Source organism: Stenella coeruleoalba (genome assembly GCF_951394435.1).
Source record: "Stenella coeruleoalba genome assembly, contig: scaffold_34, whole genome shotgun sequence".
NCBI classification, from domain to species: domain Eukaryota; kingdom Metazoa; phylum Chordata; class Mammalia; order Artiodactyla; family Delphinidae; genus Stenella; species Stenella coeruleoalba.
Genome location: NW_027646159.1, coordinates 127,810 through 149,970, shown reverse-complemented (window position 1 = coordinate 149,970; position 22,161 = coordinate 127,810). Strand labels below are relative to the sequence as shown.

Below are 22,161 nucleotides of genomic sequence, written 5' to 3'. Positions count from 1 at the left end.
GCAATATATCTCAGCAATGAAATCTATGTCATCAGGCCCTTAGCATCACAATGAGTGGCTTCAGGTATGATGATTCTAACTGAAATAAGTCACACAGAAAAAGAAACATCATAAGATATCAGTAATACACGGAATGTAAACTTGGCTACACAGGAACTGCATTCCAAAACAGAACAGGGTCTCAAATTTAGAAAACCAACTTATGCTTGCTTAAGGGTAAAGGTGAGTTGGGGTGCTGCATAAAACCAGAGATTGAAATGAGCACAGATAAAGTTCCTTAAGCCAAATATGGAATAGACAAGAGCTACTCCTTGCTCAACGAAATGGACTCAACACCCCATATTAAACGCCTAAGAATGTTCCTGACTTGTAAGTATCTTAAAACCTATGGATTGCTATGTCTCCGAAAGAGAATCAAGCATGTGTACAGGGGCATAAACGCAGCAGTGATAGGATTGGAGAGGTTCGGTGAGCAAATGAAGACCCTTTGAAGTCATATTGCATGGTACCCATTCCACGGGTTTCAACTACCCAGGTTTAAGGTATTCTTCCTTCAGGTAAAACATGCATGTGGAACCCAAGTATGATCAACCATGTGAACGGGAGACGTGTTCAAATATGTCTCAGTTTTCCTCCCCTGGTACTCGGGTGCAACATTCCAGACGCTTTACTAACACTCTCCCCACTTGGAGAGTCAGCGCCTTTAACCTCCTGTTTGGCCCAGTTTGCAATTTCTGCGGAAGATGAACAGGAATAGCGAGAACCAATGAGAGGCTAGCTGGAGGTGTCTGGACGGGCAAATTTAACTCTCATTTTCCACCAGGAAGAGGAAATAACCAAAGGCTCAGCGTGCCGTACCGGAACCAGATTAGGGCCTGAAGCCATCCTGCGGTGTTGCGGCCAGCTCAGAAGAAAGCGAGTTGAAGAAAGGAGCTCAGGGGTACTGTAATTCACAAACCTGCAGAGTTATAAATGACAGCTATCGTCCAAAAATAGACTGAAGTAAGGCTGCCAAGAGGACTTGATAGCAGGGCAGAATTGCAGGAAACCGATTTCAGGAGGTAGACTGGAATTGCATTGAAAACATAGGAAAAGAGGCAGAACGTCCACAATGATGCACTTGGCCAAAAAGGGCGTATGCGTTTTTTCCTGAATATATTCAGGAAAAAACGCATACGCCCTTTTTGGCCAACCAAGCAAGCTTGCAAAGGAAATCTGCACTACAATGAAGTCTCACTTCCCCCCGGTCAAAAGGGCCATCTGAAAAAAGTGTAAAATCCAGAAAGGCAGGACAGGCCATGGAGAACTGGGAGCCTTGTTATGCTGATGGGCGGGATGTAAATTGCCAACAGACACTCGGGAGAAGTGTATGGTGTTTCCTGAAACATCTAAAAAACAAAGCAACAGAGCCTAGGGCACTGCCACTTATGGTCCTATAGCTTAGGGAAATTAAAATCAAAAAGACACAGCCACCCCAAAGTTTGGGACCCCTCTGTTTACAAGAACCTCGTTTACAGTACAAGTTCAACATCGCAGAAAGTGAAAAATGGATAAAGAAGTTGTGGTATTTACTTACAAAGCAATATCCCTCAGCAATGAAATCTATGTCATCAGGCCCTTAGCATCACAATGAGTGGATTCAGGTATGATGATTCTAAATGAAATAAGTCACACAGAAAAAGAAACATCATAAGATATCAGTAATACACGGAATGTAAACTTGGCTACACAGGAACTGAATTACAGAACAGAACAGGGTCTCAAATTTAGAAAACCAACTTATGCTTGCTTAAGGGTAAAGGTGAGTTGGGGTGCTGCATAAAACCAGAGATTTAAATGAGCACAGATAAAGTTCCTTAAGTCAAATATGGAATAGACAAGAGCTACTCCTTGCTCAACGAAATGGACTCAACACCGCATATTAAACACCTAAGAATGTACCTGACTAGTAAGTATCGTAAAACCTATGGATTGCTATGTCTCCAAAAGAGAATCAAGCATGTGTACAGGGGCATAAACGCAGCAGTGATAGGATTGGAGAGGTTCGGTGAGCAAATGAAGACCCTTTGAAGTCATATTGCATGGTACCCATTACACGGGTCTCAACTCTCCAGGTTTAAGGTATTCTTCCTTCAGCTAAAACATGCATGTGGAACCCAAGTATGATCAACCATGTGAACGGGAGACGTGTTCAAATATGTCTCAGTTTTCCTCCCCTGGTACTCGGGTGCAACATTCCAGACGCTTTACTAACACTCTCCCCACTTGGAGAGTCAGCGCCTTTAACCTCCTGTTTGGCCGAGTTTGCAATTTCTGCGGAAGATGAACAGGAATAGCGAGAACCAATGAGAGGCTAGCTGGAGGTGTCTGGACGGGCAAATTTAACTCTCATTTCCCACCAGGAAGAGGAAATAACCAAAGGCTCAACGTCCCGTACTGGAACCATATTAGGGCCTGAAGCCATCCTGCGGTGTTGCGGCCAGCTCAAAAGAAAGCGAGTTGAAGAAAGGAGCTCAGGGGCACTGTAATTCACAAACCTGCAGAGTTATAAATGACAGCTATCGTCCAAAAATAGACTGAAGTAAGGCTGCCAAGAGGACTTGAAAGCAGGGCAGAATTGCAGGAAACCGATTTCAGGAGGTAGACTGGAATTGCATTGAAAGCATAGGAAAAGAGGCAGAACGTCCACAATGATGCACTTGGCCAAAAAGGGCGTATGTGTTTTTTCCTGAATATATTCAGGAAAAAACGCATACGCCCTTTTTGGCCAACCAAGCAAGCTTGCAAAGGAAATCTGCACTACAATGAAGTCTCACTTCCCCCTGGTCAAAAGGGCCATCTGAAAAAAGTGTAAAATCCAGAAAGGCAGGACAGGCCATGGAGAACTGGGAGCCTTGTTATGCTGATGGGCGGGATGTAAATTGCCAACAACCACTCGGGAGAAGTGTATGGTGTTTCCTGAAACATCTAAAAAACAAAGCAACAGAACCTAGGGCACTTCCACTTATGGTACTATAGCTTAGGGAAATTAAAATCAAAAAGACACAGCCACCCAAAGTTTGGAACGGCTCTGTTTACAAGAACCTCGTTTACAGTACAAGTTCAACATCGCAGAAAGTGAAAAATGGATAAAGAATTTGTGGTATTTACTTACAAAGCAATATCACTCAGCAATGAAATCTGTGTCATCAGGCCCTTAGCAGCACAATGAGTGGATTCAGGTATGATGATTCTAACTGAAATAAGTCACACAGAAAAAGAAACATAATAAGATATCAGTAATACATGGAATGGAAACTTGGCTACACAGGAACTGAATTACAGAACAGAACAGGGTCTCAAATTTAGAAAAACAACTTATGCTTGCTTAAGGGTAAAGGTGAGTTGGGGTGCTGCATAAAACCAGAGATTGAAATGAGCACAGATAAAGTTCCTTAAGCCAAATATGGAATAGACAAGAGCTACTCCTTGCTCAACGAAATGGACTCAACACCCCATATTAAACGCCTAAGAATGTACCTGACTAGTAAGTATCTTAAAACCTATGGATTGCTATGTCTCCGAAAGAGAATCAAGCATGTGTACAGGGGCATAAACGCAGCAGTGATAGGATTGGAGAGGTTCGGTGAGCAAATGAAGACCCTTTGAAGTCATATTGCATGGTACCCATTCCACGGGTTTCAACTACCCAGGTTTAAGGTATTCTTCCTTCAGCTAAAACATGCATGTGGTACCTAGAGTATGATCAACCATGTGATCAGGAGACGTGTTCAAATATGTCTCAGTTTTCCTCCCCTGGTACTCGGGTGCAACATTCCAGACGCTTTACTAACACTCTCCCGACTTGGAGAGTCAGTCCCTTTAACCTCCTGTTTGGCCCAGTTTGCAATTTCTGCGGAAGATGAACAGGAATAGCGAGAACCAATGAGAGGCTAGCTGGAGGTGTCTGGACGGGCAAATTTAACTCTCATTTCCCACCAGGAAGAGGAATTAACCAAAGGCTCAGCATGCCGGGCCGGAACCAGCTTAGGGCCTGATGCCATCCTGCGGTGTTGCCGCCAGCTGAAAAGAAAGCGAGTTGAAGAAAGGAGCTCAGGGGCACTGTAATTCACAAACCTGCAGAGTTATAAATGACAGCTATCATCCAAAAATAGACTGAAGTAAGGCTGCCAAGAGGACTTGAAAGCGGGGCAGAATTGCAGGAAACCGATTTCAGGAGGTAGACTGGAATTGCATTGAAAGCATAGGAAAAGAGGCAGAACGTCCACAATGATGCACTTGGCCAAAAAGGGCGTATGCGTTTTTTCCTGAATATATTCAGGAAAAAACGCATACGCCCTTTTTGGCCAACCAAGCAAGCTTGCAAAGGAAATCTGCACTACAATGAAGTCTCACTTCCCCCTGGTCAAAAGGGCCATCTGAAAAAAGTGTAAAATCCAGAAAGGCAGGACAGGCCATGGAGAACTGGAAGCCTTGTTATGCTGATGGGCGGGATGTAAATTGCCAACAGACACTCGGGAGAAGTGTATGGTGTTTCCTGAAACATCGAAAAAACAAAGCAACAGAGCCTAGGGCACTGCCACTTATGGTCCTATAGCTTAGGGAAATTAAAATCAAAAAGACACAGCCACCCCAAAGTTTGGGACGCCTCTGTTTACAAGAACCTCGTTTACAGTACAAGTTCAACATCGCAGAAAGTGAAAAATGGATAAAGAAGTTGTGGTATTTACTTACAAAGCAATATCACTCAGCAATGAAATCTATGTCATCAGGCCCTTAGCATCACAATGAGTGGATTCAGGTATGATGATTCTAACTGAAATAAGTCACACAGAAAAAGAAACATCATAAGATATCAGTAATACACGGAATGTAAACTTGGCTACACAGGAACTGAATTACAGAACAGAACAGGGTCTCAAATTTAGAAAACCAACTTATGCTTGCTTAAGGGTAAAGGTGAGTTGGGGTGCTGCATAAAACCAGAGATTGAAATGAGCACAGATAAAGTTCCTTAAGTCAAATATGGAATAGACAAGAGCTACTCCTTGGTCAACGAAATGGACACAACACCGCATATTAAACGCCTAAGAATGTACCTGACTAGTAAGTATCGTAAAACCTATGGATTGCTATGTCTCCAAAAGAGAATCAAGCATGTGTACAGGGGCATAAACACAGCAGTGATAGGATTGGAGAGGTTCGGTGAGCAAATGAAGACCCTTTGAAGTCATATTGCATGGTACCCATTCCACGGGTCTCAACTCTCCAGGTTTAAGGTATTCTTCCTTCAGCTAAAACATGCATGTGGAACCCAAGTATGATCAACCATGTGAACGGGAGACGTGTTCAAATATGTCTCAGTTTTCCACCCCTGGTACTCGGGTGCAACATTCCAGACGCTTTACTAACACTCTCCCCACTTGGAGAGTCAGCGCCTTTAACCTCCTGTTTGGCCCAGTTTGCAATTTCTGCGGAAGATGAACAGGAATAGCGAGAACCAATGAGAGGCTAGCTGGAGGTGTCTGGACGGGCAAATTTAACTCTCATTTCCCACAAGGAAGAGGAAATAACCAAAGGCTCAGCATGCCGTACCGGAACCAGATTAGGGCCTGAAGCCATCCTGCGATGTTGCGGCCAGCTCAAAAGAAAGCGAGTTGAAGAAAGGAGCTCAGGGGCACTGTAATTCACAAAGCTGCAGAGTTATAAATGACAGCTATCGTCCAAAAATAGACTGAAGTAAGGCTGCCAAGAGGACTTGAAAGCGGGGCAGAATTGCAGGAAACCGATTTCAGGAGGTAGACTGGAATTGCATTGAAAGCATAGGAAAAGAGGCAGAATGTCCACAATGATGCACTTGTCCAAAAAGGGCATATGCGTTTTTTCATGAATATATACAGGAAAAAACGCATACGCCCTTTTTGGCCAACCAAGCAAGCGTGCAAAGGAAATCTGCACTACAATGAAGTCTCACTTCCCCCCGGTCAAAAGGGCCATCTGAAAAAAGTGTAAAATCCAGAAAGGCAGGACAGGCCATGGAGAACTGGGAGCCTTGTTATGCTGATGGGCGGGATGTAAATTGCCAACAACCACTCGGGAGAAGTGTATGGTGTTTCCTGAAACATCTAAAAAACAAAGCAACAGAACCTAGGGCACTTCCACTTATGGTCCTATAGCTTAGGGAAATTAAAATCAAAAAGACACAGCCACCCCAAAGTTTGGAACGGCTCTGTTTACAAGAAGCTCATTTACAGTACAAGTTCAACATCACAGAAAGTGAAAAATGGATAAAGAAGTTGTGGTATTTACTTACAAAGCAATATCACTCAGCAATGACATCTGTGTCATCAGGCCCTTAGCAGCACAATGAGTGGATTCAGGTATGATGATTCTAACTGAAGTAAGTCACACAGAAAAAGAAACATCATAAGATATCAGTAATACACGGAATGTAAACTTGGCTACACAGGAACTGAATTACAGAACAGAACAGGGTCTCAAATTTAGAAAACCAACTTATGCTTGCTTAAGGGTAAAGGTGAGTTGGGGTGCTGCATAAAACCAGAGATTGAAATGAGCACAGATAAAGTTCCTTAAGTCAAATATGGAACAGACAAGAGCTACTCCTTGCTCAACGAAATGGACTCAACACCGCATATTAAACGCCTAAGAATGTACCTGACTAGTAAGTATCTTAAAACCTATGGATTGCTATGTCTCCGAAAGAGAATCAAGCATGTGTACAGGGGCATAAACGCAGCAGTGATAGGATTGGAGAGGTTTGGTGAGCAAATGAAGACCCTTTGAAGTCATATTGCATGGTACCCATTACACGGGTCTTAACTCTCCAGGTTTAAGGTATTCTTCCTTCAGCTAAAACATGCATGTGGAACCCAAGTATGATCAACCATGTGAACGGGAGACGTGTTCAAATATGTCTCAGTTTTACTCCCCTGGTACTCGGGTGCAACATTCCAGACGCTTTACTAACACTCTCCCCACTTGGAGAGTCAGCGCCTTTAACCTCCTGTTTGGCCCAGTTTGCAATTTCTGCGGAAGATGAACAGGAATAGCGAGAACCAATGAGAGGCTAGCTGGAGGTGTCTGGACGGGCAAATTTAACTCTCATTTCCCACCAGGAAGAGGAATTAACCAAAGGCTCAGCATGCCGGGACGGAACCAGATTAGGGCCTGAAGCCATCCTGCGGTGTTGCGGCCAGGTCACAAGAAAGCGAGTTGAAGAAAGGAGCTCAGGGGCACTGTAATTCACAAACCTGCAGAGTTATAAATGACAGCTATCGTCCAAAAATAGACTGAAGTAAGGCTGCCAAGAGGACTTGAAAGCGGGGCAGAATTGCAGGAAACCGATTTCAGGAGGTAGACTGGAATTGCATTGAAAGCATAGGAAAAGAGGCAGAACGTCCACAATGATGCACTTGTCCAAAAAGGGCGTATGCGTTTTTTCCTGAATATATTCAGGAAAAAACGCATACGCCCTTTTTGGCCAACCAAGCAAGCTTGCAAAGGAAATCTGCACTACAATGAAGTCTCACTTCCCCCCAGTCAAAAGGGCCATCTGAAAAAAGTGTAAAATCCAGAAAGGCAGGACAGGCCATTGAGAACTGGGAGCCTTGTTATGCTGATGGGTGGGATGTAAATTGCCAACAGACACTCGGGAGAAGTGTATGGTGTTTCCTGAAACATCTAAAAAACAAAGCAACAGAGCCTAGGGCACTTCCACTTATGGTCCTATAGCTTAGGGAAATTAAAATCAAAAAGACACAGCCACCCCAAAGTTTGGAACGGCTCTGTTTACAAGAACCTCGTTTACAGTACAAGTTCAACATCGCAGAAAGTGAAAAATGGATAAAGAACTTGTGGTACTTACGTACAATGCAGTATCACTCAGCAATGAAATCTATGTCATCAGGCCCGTAGCAGCATAATGAGTAGATTCAGGTACGATGATTCTAACTGAAATAAGTCACACAGAAAAAGAAACATCATAAGATATCAGTAATACACGGAATGTAAACTTGGCTACACAGGAACTGAATTCCAAAACAGAACAGGTTCTCAAATTTAGAAAACCAACTTATGCTTGCTTAAGGGGAAAGGTGAGTTGGGGTGCTGCATAAAACCAGAGATTGAAATGAGCACAGATAAAGTTCCTTAAGCCAAATATGGAATAGACAAGAGCTACTCCTTGCTCAACGAAATGGACTCAACACCGCATATTAAACGCCTAAGAATGTACCTGACTAGTAAGTATCGTAAAACCTATGGATTGCTATGTCTCCGAAAGAGAATCAAGCATGTGTACAGGGGCATAAACGCAGCAGTGATAGGATTGGAGAGGTTCGGTGAGCAAATGAAGACCCTTTGAAGTCATATTGCATGGTACCCATTCCACGGGTTTCAACTACCCAGGTTTTAGGTATTCTTCCTTCAGCTAAAATATGCATGTGGAACCCAGAGTATGATCAACCATGTGATCGGGAGACGTGTTCAAATATGTCTCAGTTTTCCTCCCCTGGTACTCGGGTGCAACATTCCAGACGCTTTACTAACACTCTCCCCACTTGGAGAGTCAGCGCCTTTAACCTCCTGTTTGGCCCAGTTTGCAATTTCTGCGGAAGATGAACAGGAATAGCGAGAACCAATGAGAGGCTAGCTGGAGGTGTCTGGACGGGCAAATTTAACTCTCATTTCCCAACAGGAAGAGGAAATAACCAAAGGCTCAGCGTGCCGTACCGGAACCAGATTAGGGCCTGAAGCCATCCTGTGGTGTTGCGGCCAGGTCACAAGAAAGTGAGTTGAAGAAAGGAGCTCAGGGGCACTGTAATTCACAAACCTGCAGAGTTATAAATGACAGCTATCGTCCAAAAATAGACTGAAGTAAGGCTGCCAAGAGTACTTGAAAGCGGGGCAGAATTGCAGGATACCGATTTCAGGAGGTAGACTGGAATTGCATAAAAGCATAGGAAAAGAGGCAGAACGTCCACAATGATGCACTTGGCCAAAAAGGGCGTATGCGTTTTTTCCTGAATATATTCAGGAAAAAACGCATACGCCCTTTTTGGCCAACCAAGCAAGCTTGCAAAGGAAATCTGCACTACAATGAAGTCTCACTTCCCCCCGGTCAAAAGGGCCATCTGAAAAAAGTGTAAAATCCAGAAAGGCAGGACAGAAAATGGAGAACTGGGAGCCTTGTTATGCTGATGGGCGGGATGTAAATTGCCAACAGACACTCCGGAGAAGTGTATGGTGTTTCCTGAAACATCTAAAAAACAAAGCAACAGAGCCTAGGGCACTGCCACTTATGGTCCTATAGCTTAGGGAAATTAAAATCAAAAAGACACAGCCACCCCAAAGTTTGGGACACCTCTGTTTACAAGAACCTCGTTTACAGTACAAGTTCAACATCGCAGAAAGTGAAAAATGGATAAAGAAGTTGTGGTATTTACTTACAAAGCAATATCACTCAGCAATGAAATCTATGTCATCAGGCCCTTAGCATCACAATGAGTGGATTCAGGTATGATGATTCTAACTGAAATAAGTCACACAGAAAAAGAAACATCATAAGATATCAGTAATACACGGAATGTAAACTTGGCTACACAGGAACTGAATTACAGAACAGAACAGGGTCTCAAATTTAGAAAACCAACTTATGCTTGCTTTAGGGTAAAGGTGAGATGGGGTGCTGCATAAAACCAGAGATTGAAATGAGCACAGATAAAGTTCCTTAAGCCAAATATGGAATAGACAAGAGCTACTCCTTGCTCAACGAAATGGACTCAACACCCCATATTAAATGCCTAAGAATGTACCTGACTAGTAAGTATCTTAAAACCTATGGATTGCTATGTCTCCGAAAGAGAATCAAGAATGTGAACAGGGGCATAAACGCAGCAGTGATAGGACTGCAGAGGTTCGATGAGCAAATGAAGACCCTTTGAAGTCATATTGCATGGTACCCATTCCACGGGTTTCAACTACCCAGGTTTAAGGTATTCTTCCTTCAGCTAAAACATGCATGTGGAACCTAGAGTATGATCAACCATGTGATCGGGAGACGTGTTCAAATATGTCTCAGTTTTCCTCCCCTGGTACTCGGGTGCAACATTCCAGACGCTTTACTAACACTCTCCCCACTTGGAGAGTCAGCGCCTTTAACCTCCTGTTTGGCCCAGTTTGCAATTTCTGCGGAAGATGAACAGGAATAGCGAGAACCAATGAGAGGCTAGCTGGAGGTGTCTGGACGGGCAAATTTAACTCTCATTTCCCACCAGGAAGAGGAATTAACCAAAGGTTCAGCGTGCCGGGCCGGAACCAGATTAGGGCCTGAAGCCATCCTGCGGTGTTGCGGCCAGCTCAAAAGAAACCGAGTTGAAGAAAGGAGCTCAGGGGCACTGTAATTCACAAACCTGCAGAGTTATAAATGACAGCTATCGTCCAAAAATAGACTGAAGTAAGGCTGCCAAGAGGACTTGAAAGTGGGGCAGAATTGCAGGAAACCGATTTCAGGAGGTAGACTGGAATTGCATTGAAAGCATAGGAAAAGAGGCAGAACGTCCACAATGATGCACTTGGCCAAAAAGGGCGTATGCGTTTTTTCCTGAATATATTCAGGAAAAAACGCATACGCCCTTTTTGGCCAACCAAGCAAGCTTGCAAAGGAAATCTGCACTACAATGAAGTCTCACTTCCCCCCGGTCAAAAGGGCCATCTGAAAAAAGTGTAAAATCCAGAAAGGCAAGACAGGCCATGGAGAACTGGGAGCCTTGTTATGCTGATGGGCGGGATGTAAATTGCCAGCAGACACTTGGGAGAAGTGTATGGTGTTTCCTGATACATCGAAAAAACAAAGCAACAGAGCCTAGGGCACTGCCACTTATGGTCCTATAGCTTAGGGAAATTAAAATCAAAAAGACACAGCCACCCCAAAGTTTGGGACGCCTCTGTTTACAAGAACCTCGTTTACAGTACAAGTTCAACATCGCAGAAAGTGAAAAATGGATAAAGAAGTTGTGGTACTTACGTACAATGCAGTATCACTCAGCAATGAAATCTATGTCATCAGGCCCGTAGCAGCACAATGAGTGGATTCAGGTATGATGATTCTAACTGAAGTAAGTCACACAGAAAAAGAAACATCATAAGATATCAGTAATACACGGAATGTAAACTTGGCTACACAGGAACTGAATTACAGAACAGAACAGGGTCTCAAATTTAGAAAACCAACTTATGCTTGCTTAAGGGTAAAGGTGAGTTGGGGTGCTGCATAAAACCAGAGATTGAAATGAGCACAGATAAAGTTCCTTAAGTCAAATATGGAATAGACAAGAGCTACTCCTTGCTCAACGAAATGGACTCAACACCGCATATTAAACGCCTAAGAATGTACCTGACTAGTAAGTATCTTAAAACCTATGGATTGCTATGTCTCCGAAAGAGAATCAAGCATGTGTACAGGGGCATAAACGCAGCAGTGATAGGATTGGAGAGGTTTGGTGAGCAAATGAAGACCCTTTGAAGTCATATTGCATGGTACCCATTACACGGGTCTTAACTCTCCAGGTTTAAGGTATTCTTCCTTCAGCTAAAACATGCATGTGGAACCCAAGTATGATCAACCATGTGAACGGGAGACGTGTTCAAATATGTCTCAGTTTTCCTCCCCTGGTACTCGGATGCAACATTCCAGACGCTTTACTAACACTCTCCCCACTTGGAGAGTCAGCGCCTTTAACCTCCTGTTTGGCCCAGTTTGCAATTTCTGCGGAAGATGAACAGGAATAGCGAGAACCAATGAGAGACTAGCTGGAGGTGTCTGGACGGGCAAATTTAACTCTCATTTCCCACCAGGAAAAGGAAATAACCAAAGGCTCAGCGTGCCGTGCCAGAACCAGATTAGGGCCTGAAGCCATCCTGCGGTGTTGCGGCCAGGTCACAAGAAAGCAAGTTGAAGAAAGGAGCTCAGGGGCACTGTAATTCACAAACCTGCAGAGTTATAAATGACAGCTATCGTCCAAAAATAGACTGAAGTAAGGCTGCCAAGAGGACTTGAAAGCGGGGCAGAATTGCAGGAAACCGATTTCAGGAGGTAGACTGGAATTGCATTGAAAGCATAGGAAAAGAGGCAGAACGTCCACAATGATGCACTTGGCCAAAAAGGGCGTATGCGTTTTTTCCTGAATATATTCAGGAAAAAACGCATACGCCCTTTTTGGCCAACCAAGCAAGCTTGCAAAGGAAATCTGCACTACAATGAAGTCTCACTTCCCCCCAGTCAAAAGGGCCATCTGAAAAAAGTGTAAAATCCAGAAAGGAAGGACGGGCCATGGAGAACTGGGAGCCTTGTTATGCTGATGGGCGGGATGTAAATTGCCAACAACCACTCGGGAGAAGTGTATGGTGTTTCCTGAAACATCTAAAAAACAAAGCAACAGAACCTAGGGCACTTCCACTTATGGTCCTATAGCTTAGGGAAATTAAAATCAAAAAGACACAGCCACCCCAAAGTTTGGAACGGCTCTGTTTACAAGAACCTCGTTTACAGTACAAGTTCAACATCGCAGAAAGTGAAAAATGGATAAAGAAGTTGTGGTATTTACTTACAAAGCAATATCACTCAGCAATGCAATCTGTGTCATCAGGCCCTTAGCAGCACAATGAGTGGATTCAGGTATGATGATTCTAACTGAAATAAGTCACACAGAAAAAGAAACATCATAACATATCAGTAATACACGGAATGTAAACTTGGCTACACAGGAACTGAATTACAGAACAGAACAGGGTCTCAAATTTAGAAAACCAACTTATGCTTGCTTAAGGGTAAAGGTGAGTTGCGGTGCTGCATAAAACCAGAGATTGAAATGAGCACAGATAAAGTTCCTTAAGCCAAATATGGAATAGACAAGAGCTACTCCTTGCTCAACGAAATGGACTCAACACCCCATATTAAACGCCTAAGAATGTACCTGACTAGTAAGTATCTTAAAACCTATGGATTGCTATGTCTCCAAAGGAGAATCAAGCATGTGTACAGGGGCATAAACGCAGCAGTGATAGGATTGGAGAGGTTCGGTGAGCAAATGAAGACCCTTTGAAGTCATATTGCATGGTACCCATTCCACGGGTTTCAACTACCCAGGTTTAAGGTATTCTTCCTTCAGCTAAAACATGCATGTGGAACCTAGAGTATGATCAACCATGTGATCGGGAGACGTGTTCAAATATGTCTCAGTTTTCGTACCCTGGTACTCGGGTGCAACATTCCAGACGCTTTACTAACACTCTCCCCACTTGGAGAGTCAGTCCCTTTAACCTCCTGTTTGGCCCAGTTTGCAATTTCTGCGGAAGATGAACAGGAATAGCGAGAACCAATGAGAGGCTAGCTGGAGGTGTCTGGACGGGCAAATTTAACTCTCATTTCCCAACAGGAAGAGGAAATAACCAAAGGCTCAGCGTGCCGTACCGGAACCAGATTAGGGCCTGAAGCCATCCTGCGGTGTTGCGGCCAGCTCAAAAGAAACCGAGTTGAAGAAAGGAGCTCAGGGGCACTGTAATTCACAAACCTGCAGAGTTATAAATGACAGCTTTCGTCCAAAAATAGACTGAAGTAAGGCTGCCAAGAGGACTTGAAAGCGGGGCAGAATTGCAGGAAACCGATTTCAGGAGGTAGACTGGAATTGCATTGAAAGCATAGGAAAAGAGGCAGAACGTCCACAATGATGCACTTGGCCAAAAAGGGCGTATGCGTTTTTTCCTGAATATATTCAGGAAAAAACGCATACGCCCTTTTTGGCCAACCAAGCAAGCTTGCAAAGGAAATCTGCACTACAATGAAGTCTCACTTCCCCCCGGTCAAAAGGGCCATCTGAAAAAAGTGTAAAATCCAGAAAGGCAGGACAGGCCATGGAGAACTGGGAGCCTTGTTATGCTGATGGGCGGGATGTAAATTGCCAAGAGGCACTCGGGAGAAGTGTATGGTGTTTCCTGAAACATCTAAAAAACAAAGCAACAGAGCCAAGGGCACTTCCACTTATGGTCCTATAGCTTAGGGAAATTAAAATCAAAAAGACACAGCCACCCCAAAGTTTGGAATGGCTCTGTTTACAAGAACCTCGTTTACAGTACAAGTTCAACATCGCAGAAAGTGAAAAATGGATAAAGAAGTTGTGGTATTTACTTACAAAGCAATATCACTCAGCAATGAAATCTGTGTCATCAGGCCCTTAGCAGCACAATGAGTGGATTCAGGTATGATGATTCTAACTGAAATAAGTCACACAGAAAAAGAAACATCATAAGATATCAGTAATACACGGAATGGAAACTTGGCTACACAGGAACTGAATTACAGAACAGATAAGGGTCTCAAATTTAGAAAACCAACTTATTCTTGCTTAAGGGTAAAGGTGAGTTGGGTTGCTGCATAAAACCAGAGATTGAAATGAGCACAGATAAAGTTCCTTAAGTCAAATATGGAATAGACAAGAGCTACTCCTTGCTCAACGAAATGGACTCAACACCCCATATTAAACGCCTAAGAATGTACCTGACTAGTAAGTATCTTAAAACCTATGGATTGCTATGTCTCTGAAAGAGAATCAAGCATGTGTACAGGGGCATAAACGCAGCAGTGATAGGATTGGAGAGGTTCGGTGAGCAAATGAAGACCCTTTGAAGTCATATTGCATGGTACCCATTCCACGGGTTTCAACTACCCAGGTTTAAGGTATTCTTCCTTCAGCTAAAACATGCATGTGGAACCTAGAGTATGATCAACCATGTGATCGGGAGACGTGTTCAAATATGTCTCAGTTTTCCTCCCCTGGTACTCGGGTGCAACATTCCAGACGCTTTACTAACACTCTCCCCACTTGGAGAGTCAGTCCCTTTAACCTCCTGTTTGGCCCAGTTTGCAATTTCTGCGGAAGACGAACAGGAATAGCGAGAACCAATGAGAGGCTAGCTGGAGGTGTCTGGACGGGCAAATTTAACTCTCATTTCCCACCAGGAAGAGGAATTAACCAAAGGCTCAGCATGCCGGGCCGGAACCAGATTAGGGCCTGAAGCCATCCTGCGGTGTTGCGGCCAGGTCACAAGAAAGCGAGTTGAAGAAAGGAGCTCAGGGGCACTGTAATTCACAAACCTGCAGAGTTATAAATGACAGCTATCGTCCAAAAATAGACTGAAGTAAGGCTGCCAAGAGGACTTGAAAGCGGGGCAGAATTGCAGGAAACCGATTTCAGGAGGTAGACTGGAATTGCATTGAAAGCATAGGAAAAGAGGCAGAACGTCCACAATGATGCACTTGGCCAAAAAGGGCGTATGCGTTTTTTCCTGAATATATTCAGGAAAAAACGCATACGCCCTTTTTGGCCAACCAAGCAAGCTTGCAAAGGAAATCTGCACTACAATGAAGTCTCACTTCCCCCCGGTCAAAAGGGCCATGTGAAAAAAGTGTAAAATCCAGAAAGGCAGGACAGGCCATGGAGAACTGGGAGCCTTGTTATGCTGAAGGGCGGGATGTAAATTGCCAACAACCACTCGGGAGAAGTGTATGGTGTTTCCTGAAACATCGAAAAAACAAAGCAACAGAGCCTACGGCACTGCCACTTATGGTTCTATAGCTTAGGGAAATTAAAATCAAAAAGACACAGCCACCCCAAAGTTTGGGACGCCTCTGTTTACAAGAACCTCGTTTACAGTACAAGTTCAACATCGCAGAAAGTGAAAAATGGATAAAGAAGTTGTGGTATTTACTTACAAAGCAATATCACTCAGCAATGAAATCTATGTCATCAGGCCCTTAGCATCACAATGAGTGGATTCAGGTATGATGATTCTAACTGAAATAAGTCACACAGAAAAAGAAACATCATAAGATATCAGTAATACACGGAATGTAAACTTGGCTACACAGGAACTGAATTACAGAACAGAACAGGGTCTCAAATTTAGAAAACCAACTTATGCTTGCTTAAGGGTAAAGGTGAGTTGGGGTGCTGCATAAAACCAGAGATTGAAATGAGCACAGATAAAGTTCCTTAAGTCAAATATGGAATAGACAAGAGCTACTCCTTGCTCATCGAAATGGACTCAACACCGCATATTAAATGCCTAAGAATGTACCTGACTAGTAAGTATCTTAAAACCTATGGATTGCTATGTCTCCAAAAGAGAATCAAGCATGTGTACAGGGGCATAAACGCAGCAGTGATAGGATTGGAGAGGTTCGGTGAGCAAATGAAGACCCTTTGAAGTCATATTGCATGGTACCCATTACACGGGTCTTAACTCTCCAGGTTTAAGGTATTCTTCCTTCAGCTAAAACATGCATGTGGTACCCAAGTATGATCAACCATGTGAACGGGAGACGTGTTCAAATATGTCTCAGTTTTCCTCCCCTGGTACTCGGGTGCAACATTCCAGACGCTTTACTAACACTCTCCCCACTTGGAGAGTCAGCGCCTTTAACCTCCTGTTTGGCCCAGTTTGCAATTTCTGCGGAAGATGAACAGGAATAGCGAGAACCAATGAGAGACTAGCTAGAGGTGTCTGGACGGGCAAATTTAACTCTCATTTCCCACCAGGAAGAGGAAATAACCAAAGGCTCAGCGTGCCGTGCCGGAACCAGATAAGGGCCTGAAGCCATCCTGCGGTGTTGCGGCCAGGTCACAAGAAAGCAAGTTGAAGAAAGGAGCTCAGGGGCACTGTAATTCACAAACCTGCAGAGTTATAAATGACAGCTATCGTCCAAAAATAGACTGAAGTAAGGCTGCCAAGAGGACTTGAAAGCGGGGAAGAATTGCAGGAAACCCATTTCAGGAGGTAGACTGGAATTGCATTGAAAGCATAGGAAAAGAGGCAGAACGTCCACAATGATGCACTTGGCCAAAAAGGGCGTATGCGTTTTTTCCTGAATATATTCAGGAAAAAACGCATACGCCCTTTTTGGCCAACCAAGCAAGCTTGCAAAGGAAATCTGCACTACAATGAAGTCTCACTTCCCCCCGGTCAAAAGGGCCATCTGAAAAAAAGTGTAAAACACAGAAAGGCAGGACAGGCCATGGAGAACTGGGAGCCTTGTTATGCTGATGGGCGGGATGTAAATTGCCAACAGACACTCCAGAGAAGTGTATGGTGTTTCCTGAAACATCTAAAAAACAAAGCAACAGAGCCTAGGGCACTGCCACTTATGGTTCTATAGCTTAGGGAAATTAAAATCAAAAAGACACAGCCACCCCAAAGTTTGGGACGCCTCTGTTTACAAGAACCTCGTTTACAGTACAAGTTCAACATCGCAGAAAGTGAAAAATGGATAAAGAAGTTGTGGTATTTACTTACAAAGCAATATCACTCAGCAATGAAATCTATGTCATCAGGCCCTTAGCATCACAATGAGTGGATTCAGGTATGATGATTCTAACAGATATAAGTCACACAGAAAAAGAAACATCATAAGATATCAGTAATACACGGAATGTAAACTTGGCTACAAAGGAACTGAATTACAGAACAGAACAGGGTCTCAAATTTGAAAACCAACTTATGCTTGCTTAAGGGTAAAGGTGAGTTGGGGTGCTGCATAAAACCAGAGATTGAAATGAGCACAGATAAAGTTCCTTAAGTCAAATATGGAATAGACAAGAGCTACTCCTTGCTCAACGAAATGGACTCAACACCGCATATTAAACGCCTAAGAATGTACCTGACTAGTAAGTATCGTAAAACCTATGGATTGCTATGTCTCCAAAAGAGAATCAAGCATGTGTACAGGGGCATAAACGCAGCAGTGATAGGATTGGAGAGGTTCGGTGAGCAAATGAAGACCCTTTGAAGTCATATTGCATGGTACCCATTACACGGGTCTTAACTCTCCAGGTTTAAGGTATTCTTCCTTCAGCTAAAACATGCATGTGGTACCCAAGTATGATCAACCATGTGAACGGGAGACGTGTTCAAATATGTCTCAGTTTTCCTCCCCTGGTACTCGGGTGCAACATTCCAGACGCTTTACTAACACTCTCCCCACTTGGAGAGTCAGTCCCTTTAACCTCCTGTTTGGCCCAGTTTGCAATTTCTGCGGAAGATGAACAGGAATAGCGAGAACCAATGAGAGACTAGCTAGAGGTGTCTGGACGGGCAAATTTAACTCTCATTTCCCACCAGGAAGAGGAATTAACCAAAGGTTCAGCGTGCCGGGCCGGAACCAGATTAGGGCCTGAAGCCATCCTGCGGTGTTGCGGCCAGCTCAAAAGAAACCGAGTTGAAGAAAGGAGCTCAGGGGCACTGTAATTCACAAACCTGCAGAGTTATAAATGACAGCTATCGTCCAAAAATAGACTGAAGTAAGGCTGCCAAGAGGACTTGAAAGTGGGGCAGAATTGCAGGAAACCGATTTCAGGAGGTAGACTGGAATTGCATTGAAAGCATAGGAAAAGAGGCAGAACGTCCACAATGATGCACTTGGCCAAAAAGGGCGTATGCGTTTTTTCCTGAATATATTCAGGAAAAAACGCATACGCCCTTTTTGGCCAACCAAGCAAGCTTGCAAAGGAAATCTGCACTACAATGAAGTCTCACTTCCCCCCGGTCAAAAGGGCCATCTGAAAAAAGTGTAAAATCCAGAAAGGCAAGACAGGCCATGGAGAACTGGGAGCCTTGTTATGCTGATGGGCGGGATGTAAATTGCCAGCAGACACTTGGGAGAAGTGTATGGTGTTTCCTGATACATCGAAAAAACAAAGCAACAGAGCCTAGGGCACTGCCACTTATGGTCCTATAGCTTAGGGAAATTAAAATCAAAAAGACACAGCCACCCCAAAGTTTGGGACGCCTCTGTTTACAAGAACCTCGTTTACAGTACAAGTTCAACATCGCAGAAAGTGAAAAATGGATAAAGAAGTTGTGGTACTTACGTACAATGCAGTATCACTCAGCAATGAAATCTATGTCATCAGGCCCGTAGCAGCACAATGAGTGGATTCAGGTATGATGATTCTAACTGAAGTAAGTCACACAGAAAAAGAAACATCATAAGATATCAGTAATACACGGAATGTAAACTTGGCTACACAGGAACTGAATTACAGAACAGAACAGGGTCTCAAATTTAGAAAACCAACTTATGCTTGCTTAAGGGTAAAGGTGAGTTGGGGTGCTGCATAAAACCAGAGATTGAAATGAGCACAGATAAAGTTCCTTAAGTCAAATATGGAATAGACAAGAGCTACTCCTTGCTCAACGAAATGGACTCAACACCGCATATTAAACGCCTAAGAATGTACCTGACTAGTAAGTATCTTAAAACCTATGGATTGCTATGTCTCCGAAAGAGAATCAAGCATGTGTACAGGGGCATAAACGCAGCAGTGATAGGATTGGAGAGGTTTGGTGAGCAAATGAAGACCCTTTGAAGTCATATTGCATGGTACCCATTACACGGGTCTTAACTCTCCAGGTTTAAGGTATTCTTCCTTCAGCTAAAACATGCATGTGGAACCCAAGTATGATCAACCATGTGAACGGGAGACGTGTTCAAATATGTCTCAGTTTTCCTCCCCTGGTACTCGGATGCAACATTCCAGACGCTTTACTAACACTCTCCCCACTTGGAGAGTCAGCGCCTTTAACCTCCTGTTTGGCCCAGTTTGCAATTTCTGCGGAAGATGAACAGGAATAGCGAGAACCAATGAGAGACTAGCTGGAGGTGTCTGGACGGGCAAATTTAACTCTCATTTCCCACCAGGAAAAGGAAATAACCAAAGGCTCAGCGTGCCGTGCCAGAACCAGATTAGGGCCTGAAGCCATCCTGCGGTGTTGCGGCCAGGTCACAAGAAAGCAAGTTGAAGAAAGGAGCTCAGGGGCACTGTAATTCACAAACCTGCAGAGTTATAAATGACAGCTATCGTCCAAAAATAGACTGAAGTAAGGCTGCCAAGAGGACTTGAAAGCGGGGCAGAATTGCAGGAAACCGATTTCAGGAGGTAGACTGGAATTGCATTGAAAGCATAGGAAAAGAGGCAGAACGTCCACAATGATGCACTTGGCCAAAAAGGGCGTATGCGTTTTTTCCTGAATATATTCAGGAAAAAACGCATACGCCCTTTTTGGCCAACCAAGCAAGCTTGCAAAGGAAATCTGCACTACAATGAAGTCTCACTTCCCCCCAGTCAAAAGGGCCATCTGAAAAAAGTGTAAAATCCAGAAAGGAAGGACAGGCCATGGAGAACTGGGAGCCTTGTTATGCTGATGGGCGGGATGTAAATTGCCAACAACCACTCGGGAGAAGTGTATGGTGTTTCCTGAAACATCTAAAAAACAAAGCAACAGAACCTAGGGCACTTCCACTTATGGTCCTATAGCTTAGGGAAATTAAAATCAAAAAGACACAGCCACCCCAAAGTTTGGAACGGCTCTGTTTACAAGAACCTCGTTTACAGTACAAGTTCAACATCGCAGAAAGTGAAAAATGGATAAAGAAGTTGTGGTATTTACTTACAAAGCAATATCACTCAGCAATGCAATCTGTGTCATCAGGCCCTTAGCAGCACAATGAGTGGATTCAGGTATGATGATTCTAACTGAAATAAGTCACACAGAAAAAGAAACATCATAACATATCAGTAATACACGGAATGTAAACTTGGCTACACAGGAACTGAATTACAGAACAGAACAGGGTCTCAAATTTAGAAAACCAACTTATGCTTGCTTAAGGGTAAAGGTGAGTTGCGGTGCTGCATAAAACCAGAGATTGAAATGAGCACAGATAAAGTTCCTTAAGCCAAATATGGAATAGACAAGAGCTACTCCTTGCTCAACGAAATGGACTCAACACCCCATATTAAACGCCTAAGAATGTACCTGACTAGTAAGTATCTTAAAACCTATGGATTGCTATGTCTCCAAAGGAGAATCAAGCATGTGTACAGGGGCATAAACGCAGCAGTGATAGGATTGGAGAGGTTCGGTGAGCAAATGAAGACCCTTTGAAGTCATATTGCATGGTACCCATTCCACGGGTTTCAACTACCCAGGTTTAAGGTATTCTTCCTTCAGCTAAAACATGCATGTGGAACCTAGAGTATGATCAACCATGTGATCGGGAGACGTGTTCAAATATGTCTCAGTTTTCGTACCCTGGTACTCGGGTGCAACATTCCAGACGCTTTACTAACACTCTCCCCACTTGGAGAGTCAGTCCCTTTAACCTCCTGTTTGGCCCAGTTTGCAATTTCTGCGGAAGATGAACAGGAATAGCGAGAACCAATGAGAGGCTAGCTGGAGGTGTCTGGACGGGCAAATTTAACTCTCATTTCCCAACAGGAAGAGGAAATAACCAAAGGCTCAGCGTGCCGTACCGGAACCAGATTAGGGCCTGAAGCCATCCTGCGGTGTTGCGGCCAGCTCAAAAGAAACCGAGTTGAAGAAAGGAGCTCAGGGGCACTGTAATTCACAAACCTGCAGAGTTATAAATGACAGCTTTCGTCCAAAAATAGACTGAAGTAAGGCTGCCAAGAGGACTTGAAAGCGGGGCAGAATTGCAGGAAACCGATTTCAGGAGGTAGACTGGAATTGCATTGAAAGCATAGGAAAAGAGGCAGAACGTCCACAATGATGCACTTGGCCAAAAAGGGCGTATGCGTTTTTTCCTGAATATATTCAGGAAAAAACGCATACGCCCTTTTTGGCCAACCAAGCAAGCTTGCAAAGGAAATCTGCACTACAATGAAGTCTCACTTCCCCCCGGTCAAAAGGGCCATCTGAAAAAAGTGTAAAATCCAGAAAGGCAGGACAGGCCATGGAGAACTGGGAGCCTTGTTATGCTGATGGGCGGGATGTAAATTGCCAAGAGGCACTCGGGAGAAGTGTATGGTGTTTCCTGAAACATCTAAAAAACAAAGCAACAGAGCCAAGGGCACTTCCACTTATGGTCCTATAGCTTAGGGAAATTAAAATCAAAAAGACACAGCCACCCCAAAGTTTGGAATGGCTCTGTTTACAAGAACCTCGTTTACAGTACAAGTTCAACATCGCAGAAAGTGAAAAATGGATAAAGAAGTTGTGGTATTTACTTACAAAGCAATATCACTCAGCAATGAAATCTGTGTCATCAGGCCCTTAGCAGCACAA

The 22,161-nt window shown here is 43.8% G+C and overlaps 1 long non-coding RNA gene across 17 annotated transcripts in view; it reads right to left on the bottom strand.

The window, feature by feature from the left end:
- LOC307181293 overlaps positions 1–22,161 on the bottom strand; it is a 359,275-nt gene that overhangs the window by 215,458 nt on the left and 121,656 nt on the right. For 16 of the 17 annotated variants that reach the window (XR_013826341.1, XR_013826342.1, XR_013826343.1 and 13 more), the window contains one exon: positions 1,577–1,654. This is a non-coding gene — a long non-coding RNA (uncharacterized lncRNA). Of the gene's footprint in view, positions 1–56; positions 80–1,576; positions 1,655–22,161 lie in introns of those variants that run through there. The other variant, XR_013826357.1, reaches the window with a different exon arrangement.